Consider the following 22,347-nt stretch of genomic DNA (forward strand, 5'->3'; position numbering starts at 1 on the left):
GGAAGTATTGAATTAGGTGGTGGGTTCTTACTGGTGAGGTAAATAAAATGCTGAAAAAGCAAACGTCACACGCCTGCAAGATGAATTTAACAGGGTTCGATGGACATTTACACCTGAATGAACATGCACCGTCTAAGCCCCAAGGGCTGGATACGTACCTTATCAACGCCTCTCTGGATCAGATCCTTGTGGACTTCCGCTGAGTAGTCCTCAAAATTGTCTGAGGAAAGAACAAAATTTGAACCAAAAATTTAGAGCAGACGCTTGTGACACTAATACCAGCAACATATCACATTACATTACCCAGGCGCTGAAGTCTTCCAAATTCAAACGTGCGGGTAGTGTCTCAGAATCACAGACACTTATACAAGCAATAAATAAAAATTGCCCAACAAAGGTGTAACATGAATCACTTTCGTTTTTTATTGGCGAATTGAGTAATATTGTGATGGTACATGCTGGAATTTACAAACCAGATCATGTTTCCACTTGAACACCAGGCTCTATTTCACCACGGATGGATCAGAATGCAAGACCGTATTCAGAAACAAGATACCTCGGTAGCTGATTTTTTGATGATATGGCTGAAGTCTCCGCTTTTTCTGAAACCATGCCAGGATTTTGTGATTTTGTGGCATTAAGGTACCGTGCAGCATAAACTGACTTTAGTTTCACACTTCTAATGTCGTACTTCAACTCTAAATGTTGCTGTTAAAAGCAAATGCCCATTTAGAATGCGTCTGCTGCATGCTCTAATCATGTACTCATGACATGACTCCCAAGTAAGTTTGTCTGTGGAGGTCAAAGTTATTCAACGCATGTTGACGATAACAACTTTATTCATTTGCAAGTTGATGGAGCTTATAAGTTTAAACTTGAGCAACAACAGGGGCATTTAGGTTCAATTTATTTGTATGTCAATTGATGTAACAGGTGCTCACAAGTTTGTGTATTGTTATTGAAATACACTCAACCATGCAAGTACTGTGCCTCCGGTATTTAACCAGTTAAAACATCATCAATCTTTAAAAAATGGAAGTCACTCAATTCAACTGAATTAGGCCGGTTTTCTGTACAATGGCCACTTACATTATCATGCAATTATTTCACAGTATTGAAACTAGCAACTGACTTGAAATGTATGTGTAATTTCCAAAAAACACCAAACATTTCTGCCCTCTTTGTCTTTACTAATATTATAATTTGTGTGGTGACATTGCAAAAACTAGACCCCTTGTCAATCATGTAGGGTAGTCTTGTCGAGAACGGTCATGAAGTTTTAACTGACAAACACGAGGCCAAATTTTCTCATTTGAAAACAACTGGCAAAAAAAAAAAGGGGGGGGGAAATGTATCTATTATATATGATGCCTACGTCATCCACGTGCATTATGGCTCCATGCTGGCGGCCTACAAACCTCAGCCAGTTCGTCTTATTTTTTTTTTTTCAAAACCAGGCCACGAACTTGCAGTTCAACAACATCCCTAAGAAGGACAGTACCACCCCCTTCCTAACCCCATCTCCCCGTACCTCCCAAACACTCTAATGCAGACTGACATCTCCCAGGAAACTGCCATGGGATTTCACCTTTATGAAAGTTAACTTTCGCTTTCCAGGATTTACGTCATCTGCTGCGACAACCTCAGAATGGCCTTGGTGACACTGCACTGGAGCGAGTGCATGTGCGACCGACTATGGGGTTATGTTATCCTACCATTCACAATTTGAAAAGAAAGGAAAAAATGGGAAAAACCCTAAAAAGGCCAAATAAGGTCCTCGCACCTCCAAATGTTTTTCTTGCATATCATAAAGAAATATCTTGACTTTTTTTAGTAAACTGTTAATACAAAAAAATTATAATGGGGGAAATCTTGCAGCCCACTAAAATACATGGCATCCTACGACCTACATCATACCATAGCTAAAAGTTTTTGCCATACTGTTTGGAGTGCAAGTATTGCAAACGAAGAGAATTACTTAAAAATGTTATAAAAAGAGGGAGGGGGCAAGTTTAGACAAGATTTAAAATCAATAGTCAACAATACTCCAAAACAAATTGAATATCTGTTTTACATACTATTAAGGGTGTCGTGTAAATGTGCCATTTTGAGGCAAAAGGTGTTGCCAAAAGAAAAAGAAAGCAGGCAAAAGTCTAAAATGTTAGCTGGCAATACAAACTTGAATTCAATGAACAATGTATGTACCCTAAACCACAGAAAGGTTTTTACACACACCGCTCTTAAAAATTGTTGTATTTCTCTAATAATACAAAAGTTAATCGCTACTTTTGAATGAGACGTTTTTTGAATGAGACATCTCCCGAAAAAAAGTTGACCCACATTAATAGTTAAAGATTTTTCCCCAAATTTCAAACCATTTGCTACACAACGTTAATTCAGTTCTTGCAGTGGTAGTCTGGTTCTGACTCCTTTTAGGATCAGATCTACATAATAACAATAATAATAATAATAATAATAATAATTGTGCTTATATAGCGCTTTCCATCGTATCAACAATCTCAAAGCGCTTTATAATTATTACCCCGTTCATCAGGTGAAAACCCGTCTACTCACAGGGCAGATTGTTTGTATGTACGCAAAGCAATCCCAAATAAAAGCCTTTTGTTTTCAGAGTGTTGCAGTGTTAGACACACAAAAATAAAATAAAATTTAATAAAACATTCAAAGGTCCAAATTCATTATCAATATCAAAATTTGTTTTTGGAAACTGAGCAACAATTTTAAACAAAGAGCAGTATCTTTAACGTCTCTATGTGCATTTCTATTTTGAAGCCACTACAAAATTTAAAAAAAAACTGTAAATGCAGTACATCAAAACAAAATGATCAAGACAAAAAAAAAGCTGCAAGGGCATACACGTTTGGTCCCAAAGCTTCGTTCCAAACACCATGATTTGACAACATCCGCCAAATTACCACACAGGAACTCATTGAAAAGGAAAGCTTCATTTTTCTTCCCTCAATCTAAATATAGAAAGCAAAAGTCTCACAAAATCATCTGCAGTCCGGGTTGGATTAGAAAGTCGTCTATATTTAGACAGTTAAAACCCACTGCATCTCAAGCAAAGTATTACTTAGTTGGGGGATTTTTCCTTCAATTAGAATGCAGATTGGATTTTTCAGCAGATCAGACTTTGGAGATCCGTTAAGTACGTGTACTGTATAATACTGGTATGTGCATGTACAATGTACATTACACGAGCATGTTGCGGACAATCATAAGTAACGCACAGGTGCTTTTGAAAATCAGCAATTTTTTTTTATTGTTCCTAAACCATAAGGCCAAAATATTTTTTATCTACAGCCAACTGACTCCAGTTGTATTTTAATGTAAGCCTTGCTTTTGTCCACATGTACATGTATGTTAATATATTTCTTTTTATTTACGGATAAATCCAAACGTAGATTTAGCGCAGATCTATACAACTGAAGGCTAATAGCAAAAGATAATAAATAAATGAAATAAATACATTGAAAAACAACCAGACAGAAGAGATAACACAAACATAAGCATCACAGTTATAAATTGGCGTAATGTGGTAATGTCTAATATTGTTGAGATGAGGTACCCTGGTACAAAACTGTTCTTGCTGCCACTTTGTAAGGCACATCAACGTACATGTACAAGGTTCTCTGGTCTAGATTTCCATACTTGAATAGCCGCTTGGAGGAAAGAACGGTTGTATTGATGATATGTCCATTTGTGGGTGGAAGAGTTCATGCCACTGAGTGACATACTGGTACAGTGTCTGTCTGGTTTTTTTTTTTTTTTTTTTTAATGCAACACCTTAAAGGTAATATACAACATTTGCAAACATAAAAAAACAAAACCACCAAATTATTATGAAAAACCTTACTTGACTGTAAGAGAATAATAGTCTCAAGCATCCTGTGTAATCATGGCACTCAGTGTGCTGTCATTTTCAAGAAAAGCGCACATTTTGTATCAATTTCCAATGATGGTCAGCCTACCATCGTTGGAAAGAAACTGATTTTTTTTCTTCTTCAAATACTGTGCCCAATTTACCAAATTTAGTTAGTCCACATTTTTTTTTGCAATCGGCTAGTCTGGTTCCCTGACCTGACAATTCCCCAAAATCTATAAATTGCTCCATTTCATCCGAAGTAGGGTCTGGGAACCAGACTACAAGAACAACATTTTGTTTCGTGGTTTTCCTTTGAACACAAAACTTTGAACAGGTCAGTGTAATGTTGCTATGAAATACTAACCCCCTAATCCATCAATTTTTGAAAATTACTGCCAGAGCTTGAAGTCGCATACACCCTACTTCAACCATGTAGTACGATATACATACATGTACATGTACATGTGCATGCATGTATTTAGTCTGAGAAATTCAATTACGGAATTCGTTTGTGGAAGAGGTGATTTATTTTTTACTAATCGTGACAAATCTTCAGGGATACTTGATTTCCCAGCAGTCTGCGTGAAATTAAAATGTTTGAAACAAACTGGAAATGACTGACTCTTTCTACAGAGGACAAATCCTCTGGGATTTTCTCTCCAAAATATAAACAAGAATGAATTCCAATTTCAGTTACGATCTCCAAGCAAAGACCAGTAAGCAAAACCTCTATTGCAGCCAATAACTACTTTTTTTTCCTAAAAAAATCACAATTTGTCCCTTGGTGAAAGCCCAGTAGGCTAGATCTAGATTTAAGGCTAATTAGTGTCCATTGTTCCAGGACAAGAGTACAAATTTCAGAGGAAATCTTCGGGGAAATTCTTTCTTTCCAAAAAGTACGCCAACAATTACACTCTAATTTGCAAGTCAAGAGTCTTTAAAGTCCCAGTCTTTTTTGTTGTTTCTTTTGCATTTTTCAAATAAAACCCCTTTTTCAAATCCACATTTTCAATGTCAAGTCACAGTTTCAAGGCCAAAATCTTACAAAGGCACTGGAACAAGCTACGCCCAAAGCAAAAGATCTGAAGTGAAATATTGAAAATTCTTCTTGGAATGGAAAGTTTTGTGACTCCAGTTAGGACCTGGTAAAAAGTCAGCCAAAAGTCAGGAAAGCTGAAAAGTTGTTATACTTCTACTAGCTGTAAACAGTCAACAATCCAACAAATAATAACACCCATGTATGGTGCACATACATTCTTTTAACTTGTGTGTCAATGTTGACTTGTTTGTGTCATTAAACACTGATAAAAAAATTAGAAAACTCCTTTCTTTAAGAAATAACCAATTCAACTGCAGCAGCATAATATGCACATTGCACATGTAGCACAAATTGCAGCTATCACTTTGAAAGCCATCTTCAAAATGAACTCCGCTTAAGTTCTGACGACAAGGAAAAAGACTCGAGCCGAGCCGAGCCAAGCCTCCGTGCCAGGATGTACGTGGAGTGAATTTCCTCACGACTCAGGCCAAGTTAACGAACCCTACCTCGGTCTCCAGGAAGCCAGCCCAGGCAGTAACCCCCCCCCCCCCCTTCAACGTCTGTGGCCCAGCGTTCCCTGACTTGATCTTCCTATGGGGCTAATGGGGCCTTTCCTGCCCGCCGAGTCCAGCCGTATCATCCTGACTCATGGCTTTTTTCCCCCTTATTTTTCCAACGCAATCCGAGTTTGTTTTGCAATATGAAAGCAAATTTACGTAAAAAAAAAAAGGGAGTGGGGGTTGCTTTGAAGGGAGTGAACAAGCACTAGCACGCACGGTAAATTTTTAGCAATGATGTCTTTTTACTCTCTTGTTCGGCTTGGCTCAACAGCTGTACGCTCCGAGCGGAAAGAGTTAGCGCCTACAACACACGCCCTGTTTCCTCTTGTGGCTGACCAGAAATAATGGTGATGACTGCAGTCAGCAATTGGAAGTGAAATCACACGGAATGAAATCACCGACAGGAAATGTTGCGAGGAATTTGAAACTTAAACAACCGAACGGAGTGCAGAAAAAACCTAAATACTTTTGTCAGCAATTTTTTTGTTTTTTTGTTAACAAGAAATCTACATATTTACTTCATGAATATCCAAGGGCAAAACCCATTAGTACATTGGTACAACAATGGGAAAGCCTAGAATCCTCATTAGGGAAAATAGGGGAAACCATAGGAACTAATGGAAATACACGGAAGTTCTCTCTGTGTCTCTCAACACCAATAGACCATTATCATGTTGCGGGCAACTTGATTTTTGTTCCCCATTCAAATCAACGTAACCAAAGCGAGACTGGAAGGAAAAATAGTCTGGTTCCTTTTTTCACAAAAAACATTATCATTCAGTACTGTTATTGGACACAGGGAACATGACTGAAATGGTGGCAGCATGATAAAGGACTATTGACTAAAGCCTGCACATGTACTGATGCAATGATGCATAGAGGAGGCCCTCTGTTGACAAGACTGGTCCAAGTATAATGATACCATTCACCCACCGAGTGCACATTGTGACTGTTGTTCCTTGGGTCAAACTGTCAGAAGTTTTAATGACACCTGTACAGAAATAACACTCAATTTCACGATTGTCCAACCACATTTTCTTAACGTCTGAAGAAATCCCTAATTTGTACACTTTACAAGATTTGGGTTTTTTGTGACAGACATGTTGGATTCTGCTGACACATTGGCTCAACCTCAAAATTGGGAACATACTGGATACAATTCAATATGCCATGTTTGTTTTTTCAAGCTTACATGTAGATAAATCTTATTCCAAAACTCTTTAAAAACTCTTTGATATGTGATTTATGTTATTGTAATTTAAATGTGCACCCGCCAGATATATCACAGATCTTATCACTTCAACCTTTTCAGCATAAGCATGCTTGCATTAGTTTTTGAAGCCAGTTGCACCCTGTACACATACAAAAAAATGAACTATGGATAAATGTTCCTCAACTTCGTGTACATGTACAGATAAAGTCATTCTTTGTCATAAATCATGTGCTTGCCAAAGTCCGTGGAACTATCAACAGGCTGTTGTGGGCCAAACAAATAAAAGCTTACGGCTATTTACTAGTGAAGTGATCCTTTTATGTGTACTAAAATAATAGACCCTTGGAGTTTTCAGATACCTACCCTAAAGTGTAGGTATCTAAATGCACTGAGGATGCCTCACAAGTCACTGTCCACAGTCTGACAACCAGCCCTATAAGGTTCCCCCAAATCTATCGAAAACCAACAGTGTTTGTTCACAGGCCTAGCCGCCAAGCTTACCGACTCAAATGGACAGACTTTTGATTGATATTACGTGCTATTGGCAGGTTTTCCACCTTTTTCATCGCCAGTTTCATCATCACCGTAATAAACCAGCCCTTCTCAAAAACACTGGTTCGCAAACTGAAAGTGCCCTGTATGTGGGCAGTAACGAGCCACCAGAACTCATGTTGCTTATCTCGTTGGCGATAAGAATGAGAAAACAATCATGTTTTGTACTGCTGAGGAATTTGTCCTCACACAGTACCGCGCTACATGTGCACTGTACTCCACGGAGAAATCAATTACCCCAAAGATAACTTTTCTACACAGCTCGCATAATTTTTTATCTCACTATGCTTTTTTTGGCTGGAGTGATTAGTTTGAATTGTTTGCAATATAAAACCTGATGAAAAAAAGACTGAATTTTAATCTGCAAAATGCAAATCCATGTACTTCCCTCTCCCTGTCCTAAACTCCTAATACACTGCAAAGGATATGTCTCTGGCCCTGATCCCCTTTGTGTTTTTTTTCTAAAGATTAACATCAAACAGAATCCAAAAGCTGAAACAGAATCCAAAAGCTGGACCTGAATCCTCCTTTTACCATCAAAACCAAACAAATTTGTATAAGAATTGGCTACAAGTACAAAACATTGATGTTTGTAGGCATTCATACCTAGCTTCTGCTGAATTAAAAAAAGAAAAGAAAATTGTTTTTCTAAAAAAACAAACACAACGTCAACGTCCTAATCAATTTTACAGTCACGTCATATCACACGTCACATCACTATTAAAGTGCACTCCCGTAATGCATTGATAGGAAATTACTCTCAATGTACACACAGATTCTGATTCCCAATTACAGCTGTGAACGTTAGTAATTTCAAAATTAAGAGTTGACTGCTGTAATGTAAAACTTTTGTAGTGCTGTGCATTTTTTTCGAATAATTTATTCAATTATTTCAACTTCTAACATTGAGGTTATAAAAATTATGAATACCATGTACATGTATCAATATGTATACAGGGTACATGTATTTGAGGTAGCTGACTAGTTGATAATTGACATATTTCACAGATTTTTAAATATTTAAAATCTTGAAAAATTAGGGATAATATTTATCACAGCTCTCAAATCACGCATGAACATGTAATGTAAAGTGGCCGTTTACAATTGTTTTTCGGACTTACCAAATTTGCAGATGTTCCTAAACTGTATAACTATACAAGAATGTGATGTCCATCAGATTAAATTTCAAGTTTATTACATTGTTTGACTTTGTAAAAGCAACATTAAATAGCTCACAAAGACACCAAAATACAATCTGATTGTTATCTTATTTTAAAAAATTACAAAGTGAGGTACACAAAAACTTCTAAAAATTTCCCCTTTATTTTTTCTGGTTTTGATTACAAGTGCTTCACTTTCCCCTCCCACACTAACCTGAAATTGATCAAAATCAAACTCAAAATTTGAAAATGTACACAAACTATTACCATTTTTGTACACGGAATTACTAATTTTTGTCTTTTGTATCAAAGAGGATTCACAGACACATGGGTGTTTGTTCAGGGAATTCCAATTTGTTCAAGTTTCCTGTTTGTGTCCCAATTACGTAAATGCTAAAAAGAAAAGTCACATGAATAGTTTTTGAATACGAAAAAGCCACATGACTATATGTGTGCATGACACTGCAAAAAACAAAATCTCACTTAGAATTAACTCTATCCAACTCCATATCCTGCCTGTTGAAGTGGTTTACACACAGGGCGCAATGAACAATCTCTTATGGCCAAAGACAAAAACTTCATTATTTACTTTTGCTTTAAAATTGCTTGGAATAGGGGCCTATGTGTAAATGCAACATTATTTGTGGGGAAGTGGTGCAAGATTTTATTGGTCTGTAAATGTTGGCTGATTTGTACAAAACTTTCAAAAGGTGGTCAAAATTGTATTTGTAATGAAGGTTAAAGTTAAGGGCTTACACCATTGTACATCACTTGCAAAATATGTGTACAATACTGTTTATTGTTAATCAAGACAATCACAAGCCATATCTCCAGTCAGTCACAAGCCAATATCCCAAGTCGATCACAAGCCATATCCCAAGTCAATCACAAGCCATATCCCAGGTCAATCACAAGCCATATCTCAAGTCAATCACAAGCCATATCTCAAGTCAATCAAGAGCCATATCTCAAAGTCAATCACAAGCCATATCTCAAGTCAATCACAGGCCATATCTTAAGTCAATCACATGCCATACACATTTATCTCAAGTCAATTGCAAGCCATATCTCAAGTCAATCACAAGCCATATGTATCTCGAGTCACTCGCAAGTCAAGTCACAATTAAAGTAACAGGATACAAACGATGAAAAAGGATTGTCTTTGTCACAGTTTACTTGAACAGCTTGTCACTTGACTTGTGACTGGATGACTTGTGATTGCCTTGTGCTAACTTGTGATTGCCTTGCGATGACTTGTGATCGCATTGTGATGACTTGTAATTGCCTTGTGATGAATCGATTACAACTCTGCAATACCTTTGAGTCAGCTATCCGGTACAATCTGTGCAATCCTGATCCCCTCCCAACATTTCAATCCACACCTTGCATATTTCTTTGAACAAAAGTGTAGGACCAACATGTATGTATACATGTACTGTATGTGACAAACACAGATTCAAAATGTACAGGGCTTTACTTGTCAATGATGGACAACTCTTTCCAGTTTCCCCTCCCCCTTTCCTTACGAAAAAGGAGGGAAATAACACTGAGCTGGCAAACGCGACAACTACCGGTAAGGCAATGAAAAATGGCCAACCAATGACTCAACTGAGTTTGGGGAGTTCAAACATCAAGTTAGTTTATTCCACGGTGGGATATCGTTTCCTCTAACGCTGCCAAAATCACTTGTTAGCACAAAATGGCACACACACGCAAAACAGGAATAAATTCAAGTTTCTACCATTCTCCCCGGAAACATACGGTACGTAATGACTGACCATGTTACACATATGTATCCGTGCACATTAAATTGGTGTTTTTATGATGCAATATGTGTAAATGCATGTTAGAATGTGCAGAATATTTTGTGGTTTTGTTCAGAAACCAAGACCAAAATATTCTGAACAAAACTAAAAATACATGATCATTTAAACAAAATAAATCAAAGACTTCACTTTTTAACCCACACAATGTACATACACGGACATGACAAATATGCACAGTAGTTTTTGTTGCTGAGGCCGCGCCAGAATTACATGTACTTGCAGCTAGGACTAGTAAGCCCTTTTCACACTAGACAAATTTCGGGTTGACGCGGGTTGACGCAGGGTGGAAAACATGCATAGTTTCACACTTGAAGAATTTCAACCCTGCGTCAATCCTGCATCAACCCGGAGATTGACTCACTCCGGGTTGAACTCAACCCTGCTCTAGACCAGGGTTGAGATTTTCAACCCGGGTTGAAATTCTTGCCAGGGTTCAAAACAGTAGTAACTGAGCATGACAAGCTTGATTTTCATGAAACAAGTGTGAAACGATGTAGGGTTAAAAAACTCAACCCGGGCGGCACAGGGTTCGCCCAGGGTTGCGTTCAACCCGGGTTGAGAGGCTCTAGTGTGAAAAGGGCTGTAGTCACATGCACAATGGGAAGTGACTTCGGCAGCTTCCATGTACATGTAGGCACATACTCAGTCAGATCAAAGTACCGGTACGTATAATGACGACAACAGCCCAAACTTATGTAACTGAAAATAATGCATGTCCCGTACTAAAAATAATCTCACCTGATTTTATGAGCTCAAGAGACATACCCTCAACAGCAACAAGTGCGCACAAAATGCCTCCACCGCTGCCTGTACCAGGAATGTAACAATTTTACAAATATCTACCCAGTCACGAGTGTCGTACATGTACAGCACCATCGGTGGTGTCAAGGTCCACACTAAAACACTTCAGAGTGTCATTCAAGTCAAGAAGAAAAAAACGATAAACCGATGAAAAATCTTGTTTCTTGTCAGCACACACATCCTTCACCTTACAATGTAAGCACACTATTATTTTTCAGTTTTTGTTTTATTTTTGTTGTTAATTAATTGTTTTTGTTTTGTTTTAGTTTTTGTTAATTTTTTTTTTTTGGGGGGGGCATTTATAGATCAACTGCGGGCAATTTGCTGGGTCAAAAAGGATCTTACAAATTCATGTTTCATGGAGCTTCCTCTTAGACCTTCATGTGCAGTTATTGTATTGTTAAACTTCTGCTTTTAACTCTCCCTCTCTGGCTGGCAAGTTCAAGGAAGCCAACTCAGCAGAAACGAAGCAACCCAAATCAAACAATTGTTTTAAACAGAATATTAAAGCCAGCTGTGCCTACCAGTTACTTGTTTTTGTTTGTTGATGAAATTTGACTGTACACAGTGCCTACAAGAAATATGATTTGATTGTTGGTGACTAGCCTGTGTAAAAGTGGATTGAATTTCTGACTGTTTGTGACTGCTCAAACAATTAAAGACAGAAGAATGCTTGTAAACTGGTTCTGCTGTGGAGCATTAGTCTGTCAAGATGTTCCTTTGTTCTGACTTCTGAGAGATGACATTTACATGTACCGGGTATGAAAGGGCATCCGGCAACCCCCCCCCCCCCCCCCCCGACAAAAAAAATACTTAACCAGTTTGAAATCTGAATAAATTAGACCAATAACTTCACAAAATATTTTGACCTGAAATGAATTTGATAAAAATGAGAAACTCTTGACAATCTGGACTTACAATGTAGGTCAGATTGCGTATCTCATTCGAAGTACTGCACAAGTATTTGTGGATCGATATATCCAAAAAGGGCTCACAATGGTCCAGAGTCTGATCGTAATTAGTGCATGCTGATGATAACGATTCCTGAAAATATGGGTCAAACAGAACCCAAATAGTTAGCCATGTGTCAGGGGGAGAGGGGTGGGAGTTTGGAGAATAGATTGGAACGGACATAAAAGATAAATTCACTACTGAGAAAATTACTTTGTTTCATTTTTTTATGGTATAACATATAATTCACACAAAATGTGTACAATGCAGTGTTTGTCTGATGGTCACTGATGTACATTGTACATAGTCATGTACAAATTAAAATTTATCTTCAACCAAACTTAAGTCCCACATGTATCGTCAGTCCCCAATACTTAAAGGGAAAATACAACATTTGCAAACATCAAAAAATAAAACTACCAAATCATTTTGAAATACCTTGCTGGACTGTTAGTGAATGACAGTGTAAAGCATCCTGTAAAATCATGGCACCTGGTAATTATTATGGTATACTGTCATTTTCAAGAAAAGTGGTATTTTTGTATCAATTTCCAACGCTGGTCAGCCGACCAGCGTTGGAAAAAAACTGGCTTTTTTTCAAATACTGGCCCCAATTGACCATCGCACTTGTTTGCAATCGATTACACACCTATGAACGGGTACAAGCCAGCTAGACTGGTTCCCTGACCTTACAATTCCTCAATGTTTGTAAACTGCTCTGTTTCTTCTTATATGGAGTCAGGGAACCAGACTACAGGAAAATGATTGTTTTTCTTGGTTTTTAAAGCATTTTCGAACCCAAAACCTCAAAAAAGTCAGTGTAACTATACTTTCTATATATTTCCAACTCCCCTATTCCATCCATTTCTGAAAATTACAGCAAAAGCAAATGATGTATATTCCCTTTAAAGGAGCAACACGATGTGCATTAACCAATTCTTATAGAGGTCTAGGCTTGATGATATATTGTGCATAATGCATCACTACTAATCCTACATGTACATGTACTGTACAGTACATGTGTGCACACATGCACTAAAACACCAATTGTTGGCGCAGTGCATGCATCCATGTAAACAAGATAAATTTGATATTTAATCAATTTGAAGATAAATTTATTATCCTAGTCATGCTGCACTGGTAAAAAAAATATAAATAAACTTTACATTTAACTATGAATAATCAATAATTTATTTAATAATGCACAGTCTTTTTTTAGTCAATTGTGCTGTGCACAGACTTTTGAAAAGGAATAAATAAAATTCAAATCAAATATTCACATAAGGGATGTTGTTTACGTATAAAGCAACACTACAACATATATTATCACTGCAATGCAACAAAAAGATTGTGATGAACAATCAAGAGGACTAATTCATTCAAACATTAATTTAAAATGCCTAAACTGGCCAGCAGCAGAAATCCCTGTTCTCATTGAAATGACAATTATGCATCAGATTTAACATTCCCTACACGTACCTTCCCCCTCGATTTAAAAAAAAAAACACATGAAAATAAATGAAAACGAAAACAATACATGTACATGTAAGCAAGGGCAAGGCCGGACAGCTGGAAAACCATCAGCAGATTGACAAAGGGATTAGCATCGATGAAACAACAGTGAATGAAGCTACATGTAGTTTATCTTCTACAGGCTGATAGACCTAGGGCAGGATTATCCAATAGGCACAGCAGGCACTGTGCATATAGGGGTTTATGGGTCTATGACAAAATAATTTGAGAGTTTATATGAAAATACCAGTGTGCCTAAAAATACCAGTGTGCCTAAAAAATACACACACCCACAACCCTAATCCACGCAGACACATGAACAGTTTTGGCTTCTCTCTCTGAGTTTTCAATTTTGGGAATGCTTAGTAGTGTAGCTGACCTGAGTAATACAATGTAATAATTGGTAGGGAACCAAATATATGTAATACATTGTAATAACTGGTAGTGAACCCAAAACATGTAATACATTGTAATAACTGGGAGGGAACCCAATACATACATGTAATACATTGTAATAACTGGGAGGGAACCCAATATACATACATGTACATGTATGTAGTACATTGTACAGTAGAGCTACCAGTTTGGGGTGGCTTGCTTTTAGTACATCTTAGTGTTAACTTTAGCATCAACATGAAATGCAAGGGTCCAGCGCTTGTGCAAATGGTGCCAGTGCCTAGGGAAGAGTAGGGCCTATGGAACACCAGTGCCTAGGACCTATGGAACACTGGTGCCTAGGGCCTACAGAACACTTAACCCGGCCCTTGATAGACCTTTTCCCATAATAGTATACTCCCTAGCTAAAGTTGGGACCATATCCATTTTAGTTGAGATGATCCCAACAATAAGTCGGGGTCGTCTGAACTATGGTAGGGACTGTCCCATCTATTGTTGGGACTATTCTATGGGTGGGGTTCAATACCTCCAACTGTGATGCCTGCCGTCATGCTCACACGAGGGCGACAAATGCAACAATGCTGGACATGACCCTTTACAAACCATTCCTTCAACTGTTCAAAGTTTTACGTGACCTAAATTTTTTTTGCAGGAACCGTACTGATGTGAACCTAGGGGAACGACATGCTTGACTAGCGATGAGCAATGCGTACGTACATGTACATGCACGACTGCAAGTACATACATGTACATGTGTTATGTACATACATGTACATGTACGTGTGTTATGTACTAGTACATGATGCGTTCAACATTGCCACAAAATATCTTTCTGAATACAGTTGGATAGCAGGGAATGTAAGCTTCACATGAACATACCATATCTGTATCCACTGTATCAGTCAGGTGGCCGGAGTATTTACAATGTGATGAAAATAAAAATACTGCATTTATCAAATGTGAAACAACGAGATTTGCACTAAAATGTTTTTGCAAATGAACTTAATTGAAATGCTTTATTATCCAGAGAGAAAAACAAGATAGTTCAACAATTATATAAGTTTATCTCTTTTTCATAACATAACTTTTTAATTTCATATCTTTTCAAAGTCATATTGAAACCGAATGTGTAGAATAAGGCACCTATTGCAAGGTCAAAAAAGTACATCTGCAGTCCTTTATAAGGTCAATGGCTTTTACTTTTACGATTCCATTGCAACACAAATTAAGGTCAAATTGTTGAAAATGCTGTGTATTGTCGCGTTATGGTATATTTCAATAACACTACGCTCAATAAGCACTATTATGCACATCACGACACTTAACACACCATGTCGTCAGCTTTTTCAGATGTACGTTGTTACATGCATCTTGCTCAAGCTTGCAACACACGAAAACACAAAAACAAGCGCACGTGATATATGTAAGTAAGTCTAGCTACGCTGTACAATATAGCCCCTTACTCGTCACAAGATGTTGACTGAGTGTGTGTTTTTGCTCGAAGGGCGAAGGGGCCGGGACAAACAGAATAGAAGCTTCTATAGTTCAATGCCAACGTCACGCATCCATTCATCTGGGACCTGTGGAGAAAGCTGGTAAACAGACACCTTGGCCGTGTGAGTTTGTTATACAGCGAGACCCTGTAAGCCCGGCAAGCGTGTGTGCATCAATTAACATTTCTGTACCTTTTCCAACTTTCTCTTTTGAGCCCCTCATATTGTGTAAACCTACTATGCATAAACACTCACTGCCCACTGGCGTTTTTCTAGCCAGCAATCAAACAAAAACAACAACACGTGGATTATACCGTGGCGTCTCTTCAGCCAAAAGAATTCATTTCAAGTTAACAGAATGCCAGAACCATGTACATTGTAAACAAAGTTTTAAAGGTCAACAAATGTAACATTTTGATAGGAAAGGTGTCCTATTGTCGAACAATAAATAAAAACAAAAATGTTAGTTTTTAAGGGTCAAAATGACCCCAAATTAACTTCATGTGTTTTTTTTTTCTTTTTCTTTTTAATATTTAAAAGTTCAGGACACAAACCTCAATTAGGACAAGCTGACCAATAAACTTTTCTTTACACTGGGTAATACACCTGCAGCTGATTTCAGGAACAGTACAAAAGGTATGCAATGCGTTGGATTTATGCAATAAATCTATTGTACAGCTGCACATTAAACATATTGATTTCACAAGCCTTCACATATAGTAATGTAAATATCTTGGATGAGGCTAATACATGTCAATGCTTTTACAAGGGCTGTTTGTGTATGATTTCAGTTTGGTCACAGAACAGCCATTGAATCACCTCCGCCTGCCATTTTGAAAATAGTATGTTTGACTTTTTTTAGTAATCATGCGGCGACAATCAAAATTCTATCAAAGGTAACATAGCAATTCATTTACTTCAAACACAAAGCTGTGAGTTTCTTGTATCAACCTTGATAAGTTGAGCAAGGACAGGCAGCCTGTCCTTGCTCAAGTTACAGGCTCCACGGTGTTCACCTCAACTCCACCTCAACGCAAAACGGTCAATGCAACTTAACCCTCCTGCTGTCTGAACAGTCACATACAGTCCCAAAAAAAAAATCCTCTTCCCCTGCCATGCCTTTTACACAGGCTAGTCACCAACAGTCAGATCATAATTCAAGCAAGCACTGTGACTAGTCAAATTCAGTCAACCGACACAAGCAGGCAAGTGGTAGGCACAGTTGGCTTATCAATCACCTACATGTACAGGCAAAGCATCAAGTTACATAAACAGTCACAGTCGGTCAATCCTGCTGTATGTACATGTAGGCTGGGAGCTCTTAACTGTTAAAAACAGGCACTTGACTGATTTTAACTGAAGGACAACTTTGCACAAATTGTACGTTTGCATAGGAGGGATATTTTTAGTTAAAACTGTAGGTACCACTATTGGCAGATGTATACTGCTGCAACCTCCTTATCTAAGGCTAGAGATAATAGATGGCCAATATTTACATTCCGTTTCACACTTTCACTTCAAGCGCTCAATGACTTTATCATGCCGACATTGTTGAAAATAATCCTGTTTACATTTCAAAGCCATTATCTTTCTTTCCAAGGCATAATTAATAACTATAAAATGCAGTAGCAACATTGCTGAGGAAGTCGAAGGCATATTCAAGCATCTTCATCTGTATACATGTACACACATGTACATTGTACATTGTACATACTTTGTACATGTACCAGTAATATACACATAATGTAAAATGTGTGTGTACATATGTACACCTACTGTGCAAGGCCAAAAAAATAAAATGTATTGTTTCCAGTAATCCAATCAATCCTAATATTTTGGTTGTAGGGTGATTAGGGTCAGTAGTTGATTTTTTTCTAGTATTATTATTTTTAAAATGTTATACATACATGTAGTTTGTTTCTGTGGTGAATTTTATTGATACATATTTTAGTTTTTTTGGAAGAGAACAAAATCACCCAAATACCGGTCTAGAATACTTTTAAGAGTGCAATAAAGCACCATCTTACAAGTACGCATCTACTTGTCCAGTTGTTCTCTCGTATAAAAACATGTACATATTTTGGGTACAAAAGTATGTATCACCAAGGAAAATCCTACCTACCAACCCTTCATTTTTTTGGCAATGTTATTGGAAACACAACATTTATTTTTCTTGGCCTAAGTAACAGTGCTTCAATTTCAAGTACACAACATGCGAGAAGCATCAATGACAAAATTCCAAGCATTTCATTCTAACTCACACACACTAAACACATCCAACTACTTATATTACTTTACTACTCCAGATCAGAACGCACAGTATAACGAAAAAAAAAAAATTGAGACGGTTGACGGGGGTCAAGACGAAATTCCAACAACTCCGCCGCATGGGGAGTAGGGACAACAGTGCTTAATGGCTGGACATTCCGGGCACGGTTTGCGCGAGTACGAACATTTGTCAGCGCGCCGTGTGGTGGCAAGCACTGGCTTCCCTGGAGCCCTGTTTGTGTGAATACCTGGACTGGCGGGAGGGAATTCCTCAGAGGGTGTCCTCATGCAGAGTTTGGATAAACTTTACTCTGTCACACCCTGAAGATCATAATACATGTACGTAAGACACACACACAAACAACTTGCACATGTATGTAAATAAGACTTTAAAAATTTGCATACTAGAGAATCTACACATGTGTTAGAGTTTGCCATACATCATACATGTACAAGTAACTCTTGCATGAGTTGTGTTGTGTGTACCGTACCGTATGTAAGTTCTAAAGACCTGTACATGTTTATGTTGTTGACCAATGTTTTCACCGACTTTCAATCTGCCTGTTATTGTTTTCTGTTAAGGAGCCACTCAAGCTTCAAAGAGCTCAACTGGTGATTAAAATTTAACAGCTACATGTACATGTTGATTTGAAAGAAAAATTTAAAATTAGGAAAGTTTTCACAAATCAGAATATGGCTTACCAAAATGAATGTGCATGCATGAAGGAGACTGCTGAAGATTGAAGTTAATAAACTCAGATAACCTTACGTGCAAAAATACTTGAAGATAGGCAGAATGCAAATCAGGACATCGTCCACATGTACAGAGCTATAAGTTTCCCATTCTGGGTCATTACATGTTAATATTTATTAAATTATGGCCTCAATTTGCTTTTTCCCCGAATCAACTTTTGCCACTAAATAATTGTGTAATTTACACAAAAAGAAAACTGGATCGTGAACTGATCCATATTTGACTAGAATGCTGAACTGTTGACGTCATTCTGCTAAGCCCCAGTGGCCCAGTCCTTTTTTTTTTCTTCTTGTTCCCAGAAAAAAAAATTAGAAATACAACTTTTCATTATTCATTGAAGTTATTTTGGTCACAGCTCCCATATACAGGTATTTAATTTACATACATACAAGAACCTGGACTTTTTTGGACAATGCCATTTCTTTTATGAGCGCTCAACAGTGACAACCCAGAGGGCAACAGTGTCAGAGAGTATGCAGGGGGCTATTACGTGTACGGTTGCCATAGCTCTACGCTGAATAGCTGCATTTTGAAGAGTCTTTTCCCCAAGTTTCAACCCTTGCCATTCGGAGGCCTGTTGTTGCAAGCGATCTGCAACAGTGGAGCTGTGACTGTGAGCGATTGCTGCCTGTGTATAGAGAGTGCGTGCGTTGGGTATGTGTGTGTGAGGCCCAGCAGTCAAGCTTAGTGACGTCAACCCAGGGCTTGTGCCGCGGTGCTCTGTTTCCTCAATGTTTGCCTATAGTGACATGCGTAATCGACTGATTCCTGCTGCGACAGCCCCGCTTACCATATATAGCTGGGCGAAGTGGAGGGGGGCTATTTTTAGCCGGCCGGCACCTCAATGAGGCCTATAAATAACCGTGGTGGGGCTATTTTAGTCATCCTTGGCTTTCTTGGGGCTTTGTACTGTGGCGTGGTGCACTGATAGTAGCATCTCCACCTTTTGTCTGTGCGGAGATTAACGGAAAAACTTAACAGATAATATTTGGGATCCAAGTTGTTCAACTGAGTGGACCTTACCTTGACTGATAAAAATTTACTAATAATTCAGGAAAAAAACACAATCACGTGGTGAAAGCATGGGATCTACGTATCTTATCAGACTGTCTTGCTTTTGAGACGCGATAAAATTGATAAGTTGTAAATAAACTAATTACTGTCTGTTAATCAGTAATGGTACAACAATTCTCAACACTGCTGAAGGTGAAGGTAAAACCATTGACATTGCATACAAATGTTTACAGCAGCTTTGCACAATTATTGTGCACGTGCCCGAAATGCACATTGTATGGAGACTTGAGCCAACTTATCTTTATGATTAAAAATTTGAAGCCAGGTTATGCTGACAGCTTGCAGTCTGTGTCAGCTGGGGCAGACATGTCATTAATCATTCGACACTTTCACTTCTCAGGTTCACAAACTAGAGAACAAAAATTACTTCAAACACGGTAGACTTGTAGATTTTGAACAGAATAAAATTCATAACAACTTTCATTTAATTACATATTCACCTGTATTTAAATGCTAGCAATTGATGCACTCGGCTGAACTCCCTGGAGGCATTTTATCCTTGAAGGCAGAACATAAGTTGGTAAGGGGAAATGGGAGGGGAGGAGCAGGGAGGAGGTGGGGGAGGGGGGAGTTTGAGGTGACGCGGTTGGTGTTCATTTGTCTACGTATACATAGATCAGATGAATCCAGGCACACAAACACTGCATATTCACGAGGCCCATTTCAACGGAGAAACCATTGTACAAGCAACTACCCTGTGATGGATAATTTGAATAATAGCTACATGTAACACAATGCTTCCGCCATTGAAGGGGGCCTTCATAACAGAACTGATAGCATTTCCGGATTGGTATTATAGGAACCGATGGTTAGCTCGTTGAGAAAGTGAAAACTGTCACTCATTTCAAGACATTACCACAGCTCTTGAAACACAAAATGGAGTCAAACTGAAGAAAACAACCCTCAGCTTAGTTTGGGAGGGGGGGGGGGAGTTTAGGGACTGAGCCACTCAGACAGCATTTGCTACAGATTATCAGCAGGAAGCACACGGAGCACTGAGTCATGAGCACAGAAAGCTCATGAGCCCCAAACGCACGCGTTAAGACAAACAACACCACGTGGTGCCACGCAGTGCTGTGCGGGGCTGTTCAAAAGGGCCACCTGTGGCATCTTGTACCATGCCCGCAAGCAAAGCAGCATTTCGCCAGGGCAGTCTACTGGTCTGGATAAAACAATTTGGAGGGGGAGGGGGGGGGGCAGCGGCATTTTTCATTGTAAGATGTAGCCTTTTCTAGTTTTTTTTTGTGTTTAAAACATCTGCACATATCACACTTGTGACATTAGGGAAGAGGGGTTTATGCGTTTGATGTATTAACCCTAAATAGTTTTGCTTGCAAACTCTCTGAACCCTCCAAAATCCTCCACTGTGGAGGAACACAAAAGCACATTCTTTATACCGAAACTTTCAAAGGGCATCAAGCTTCAAGTAAGTTTTAATGTCTTACATCATACATGTATAAACTGTGCCTATTTATATGTAGGCTTTTCTCAGATGGGTGATCGACAGCCTGCTTATTTTGTTATGGATTAAATCGTTTCATGGATTTAGAGATAATGCGATATTAACCAAAAATAATAGGTCTACAAATTGAATGGCTAGGTACACAATCTATAAAGACATCAAAGTCATCACACAAGTAGTTTGTACTCATCCCACGAGACACTTCCGGAGATTAACACGATTACTGAATAAAAGACTTCAGAGGCTCCTATGCTAATCACCACATCCTGAAACAGACACTGCACACTGTGATAGCGATAGTACACGTATGTTGAAGTTAATACTATCTGAGAGGTTAGCCTTCAAGTTCCGGTTCACAATACAAGTTATAAAATCCTACAGGCATCCCAAATCACTTTTCTCTTGAATATGTTTTGCAGATACCTTTTTGTACATTTATTTTCAGTAAGTTCAAGTAAGTAACAAGATGGTTTAATGTTCCGCGTCGACTCCCATACAATAAAAAGCAGCGCTGGCAACATGTATGCAAGAGCACATAATGTTGATGCCATCAAAGTTCACCACATTCTCTCATGCACCTGACACCAACACTGCTGCTACGCACCTGTAATTTTCCATTTACCGATATGCCATCCATGCAGAAACATGAATTAAAATGGCGCAGACTTCCACACGGAATAGTCAACCATCATACACACCTTCACCGACCAAACTGTCGTAGATCACACAGACATCGCTGTCCTGGAAGTTTGCTATCAAACTGACAGAAGGGTCGAGTGGGGGATTGATAGGTGTGTCTGGTGACTGCTCTATGTTCCGACACCCCTATGTTCCGACAACCCGCACATAAGATTGTGTAACTCCTGGTTAGGGTTAGGGTTAGGTTTAGGTTTAGGGTAAAGGTTAGAGTTAGGGTTAGGAATAGGAATATGTGCAGTCGGGACATAGGGGTGTCGGAACATAGAGGTGTAGCCGGTATGTCTAGTTGGTGTGAACGTCATCAACTTATGCTTTTTCTACATACATAATGCAGAATAGGTTTTGCATGAACATAGTACTGCAAGTGATATCTTTTCCCTTATTTTCGTATTTCAAGGTCCTCTCCAATTACACAAGAAACTACAGAAGCTCCCTGAAAATTGGTAGCCTTAACCTTACATGTATATTAAGTCTCATTCTGACAAATGCTCACTTTGATAACATTGTTGCCCCATCTGGAAGACAATTAATTGAGACAGGTTACCAGACTTGGTGAAAGAGAGAAAACCAAACAAATTATACAAAGTTATGCTTATTTGAAAAGCCAAGACGTTATTTTCAATCTCCACTTTTGAGGATACTACAAACATTTACATTTTGCTCAGGCGGGATTAATTTCCAATTCCCCCTACACTGTTTAA

General features: G+C 38.4%; 1 protein-coding gene across 3 annotated transcripts in view; it reads right to left on the bottom strand.

The window, feature by feature from the left end:
- Positions 1 to 242, bottom strand: part of LOC119741581 (myocyte-specific enhancer factor 2C-like) — a 57,207-nt gene extending 56,965 nt beyond the window's left edge. For all 3 annotated transcript variants that reach the window (XR_005272751.1, XM_038217390.1, XM_038217387.1), the window contains exon 1: positions 159 to 242. The gene's annotated coding sequence lies outside the window, so the exon portion shown is untranslated. The remainder of the gene's footprint in view (positions 1 to 158) is intronic.
- Positions 243 to 22,347: the final 22,105 nt, after the last annotated feature.

Source organism: Patiria miniata, unplaced genomic scaffold (genome assembly GCF_015706575.1).
Source record: "Patiria miniata isolate m_02_andy unplaced genomic scaffold, ASM1570657v1 HiC_scaffold_5, whole genome shotgun sequence".
Taxonomy (NCBI): domain Eukaryota; kingdom Metazoa; phylum Echinodermata; class Asteroidea; order Valvatida; family Asterinidae; genus Patiria; species Patiria miniata.